Genomic DNA, 3,095 nt, shown 5'->3' with positions numbered 1-3,095 from the left:
GAGTTCCCTGGAATCCTCTAGCAGGGAGATAGGGTTTGGAACGCGAAGAGCACCGCAGTTGCGGCGGTGTCCCGATCTTCCCCTCGGACCTTGAAAATCCGGGAGAGGGCCACGTGGAGGTGTCGCGCCGGTTCGTACCCATATCCGCAGCAGGTCTCCAAGGTGAAGAGCCTCTAGTCGATAGAATAATGTAGGTAAGGGAAGTCGGCAAATTGGATCCGTAACTTCGGGATAAGGATTGGCTCTGAGGATCGGGGCGTGTCGGGCTTGGTCGGGAAGTGGGTCAGCGCTAACGTGCCGGGCCTGGGCGAGGTGAGTGCCGTAGGGGTGCCGGTAAGTGCGGGCGTTTAGCGCGGGCGTGGTCTGCTCTCGCCGTTGGTCGGCCTCGTGCTGGCCGGCGGTGCAGGATGCGCGCGCCTGCGCGGCGTTCGCGCCCCGGTGCTTCAACCTGCGTGCAGGATCCGAGCTCGGTCCCGTGCCTTGGCCTCCCACGGATCTTCCTTGCTGCGAGGCCGCGTCCGCCTTAGCGTGCTCCTCCGGGGGCGCGCGGGTGCGCGGATTCTCTTCGGCCGCCATTCAACGATCAACTCAGAACTGGCACGGACTGGGGGAATCCGACTGTCTAATTAAAACAAAGCATTGCGATGGCCCTAGCGGGTGTTGACGCAATGTGATTTCTGCCCAGTGCTCTGAATGTCAACGTGAAGAAATTCAAGCAAGCGGGAGTAACTATGACTCTCTTAAGGTGGCCAAGTGGCGGCGGTGTGGCTGCATCCGGACTTGGCTTTTCGAAGTGCGGTCTTGATGTAGTCGTGCTGCTGCTGCGAGGTGCCTTCCTTGGGTTATAGTTACAGGGAGAGTGATGCGCAATACATGGGCCTAGCCCTCTTAGCCTCTCCTCTCCTGCGGTCTTCTCCCCTTCTCGTGGGCCCGCTGATTTTCGCAGAGTGGAAGACCGCACCAGGGGCTTGGGGGGGTTACCAGCCCCCCCTCGCATTATCCCTTTATAGTTGGGGGCAGCCGACAAGAAACAAGAGATGGTGGCCCTTCCGCTGAAGGTGCCACCCCAGCTACCCCAGCACCTATCCGGCCAACCGGCCGTAACGAAAATGCGATAGTTTGTGTAGCTCCCTTTGCTTGCAGTGAGTGCCACCGCACTTTTACCACGAAGAACGGTCTCGGGGTCCATCGCCGCCGCCAACACCCTGCGGCCGCCAACGCTGAGATCGTGACGGAGAGGCATCGCGCGAGGTGGACGGAGGAAGAAGTCCTGTCGCTCGCCAAGGCAGAGGCCGAACTGTTCCTTGAGAGGGACGCCCGGTTCTTCTTTGTAAATCAAGAACTTACCAGGATGTTCCCCGACCGAACGCTTGAGGCAATCAAGTGCCGACGGCGGCAAGCTGCCCACAAGCAGCTCGTCCGCCAATTCATGGAGGCACTTGAGATCGGTCGGGGCGAAGAGCCGGCGTCCCGCCGTGGAGCAGCGAGCTCGCTGCCTGACGCGGGCGAGGCCGCTGCGCCGCCCGTCGACGCAGCCGAGGACTTCGCGGCCGACACCACCGGGCCGCCGCCGGAGGGGCCGACTGACGCCGCCATCTGGGAGCATCTGGCGGGGCTACCTGCTTCCGCCCAGCGTTTCTCTGCCCTGGATCGAGTCATTGGTCTGGGGCGGGGCACGCCGCCCGATGTCATCCTGGGCATGCTCCCGGATGCCCTTGCGTCGGTCGGGTCCAGGGGGGAGAGGTCGATCACCAGGACACAGCGGCCGCGCCAATCATCCAAGCGGCCGCCTGCCGCCCCGCCGCTGCAGAAGCGCAAGCGGCGCCGCTGGGAATACGCGCGCACACAGGACGCCTTCCGTAGGTCGCGTGCACGTTGCGTGCGCGGCTTGCTGGACGGCACCCTGCTGCAGCCGCCACCCGACATCCCCGGTCTGCTGGACTTCTGGGCGGACCTCTTCACGAAGAAGCCGATCTCCACCGCCGGCTTCATCCGTGACCGCCTTCTCCCGCACTCGGAGCCTGTCGCTCCTGAGTGCCTATGGGGGCCGGTCACACGTGAGGAGGTCGCTGCTGCCTTGCCGCCCAGGGGATCGGCAGCCGGGCCGGACGGCCTGACTCCAGCGGAGCTGCGGCGCCTGCCGCATGAAGTCCTGGTGAAACTCTTGAACCTCTTCCTCCTGGCCCGCGCCCTCCCCGAGCGTCTGCTTCGCGCCCGGACGTCACTTTCTCCCCAAAACGGCTGCACCAACATCCCCCGCTGACTTTCGCCCCATTACGGTCTGCTCGGTGTTGGCGCGGACCTTTCACAAGGTTCTCGCGTCACGCCTGATGCGTGCATGTGCTGTGGACGAACGTCAGCGGGCATTCATCCCCCGGGATGGGATGTTGGAAAACACCTTCATCTTGGACACTGCTCTCACCGACGCAGTCCGCTCCTGTCGCTCTGTTTTTGTGGCATCGATCGACGTCTCTAAAGCGTTCGATTCGGTGGACCATGCTGCCCTCCGCCCCGTGCTGAGGGCTCATGGCCTGCCGGATTGCTTTATTGAGTACGTCGAAAGGTGTTACGAGGGTAGCACGACAGTGATAGCGGGCGGCGCCGACGTGGGCGTGCCCCTGCAGCCGGCTAGGGGTGTGCGTCAGGGTGACCCCCTCTCCCCCCTCCTTTTCAATTTTGCGGTGGACTATGTTTTGAGTCAACTTCCCTCCCACATCGGAGCTCGGATCCTTGGTCGCAGAGTTAACGCTGCGGCCTTCGCAGATGACGTCCTGCTTTTTGCATCGACCGCGAGGGGATTGCAGTCCCTCATCGACGCAGCCGTCGCAGCCCTCGCCCATCTGGGGCTGCAGATCAACGCCCGGAAGTGTTTTCACCCTCGCCTTAGTCGCGTCTGGGCGCGACAAGAAGGTGAAGGTCGACGCCGACGTTACCTTCAAAGCGGGCAACGCCACCGTGCCCGCCCTACGTGTGGGTGAAACCTTCCGGTACCTGGGACTGCAATTCTCCACCGCGGGTCGCTGCGTTTTCAACCCACGACGCCACCTGGTGGAGCAGCTGGACGTCATCTCCCGAGCTCCGCTCAAGCCGCAACA

The sequence above is a fragment of the Schistocerca piceifrons genome, unplaced genomic scaffold (assembly GCF_021461385.2).
Source record: "Schistocerca piceifrons isolate TAMUIC-IGC-003096 unplaced genomic scaffold, iqSchPice1.1 HiC_scaffold_936, whole genome shotgun sequence".
NCBI classification, from domain to species: domain Eukaryota; kingdom Metazoa; phylum Arthropoda; class Insecta; order Orthoptera; family Acrididae; genus Schistocerca; species Schistocerca piceifrons.
This window is presented reverse-complemented; position numbering follows the sequence as displayed.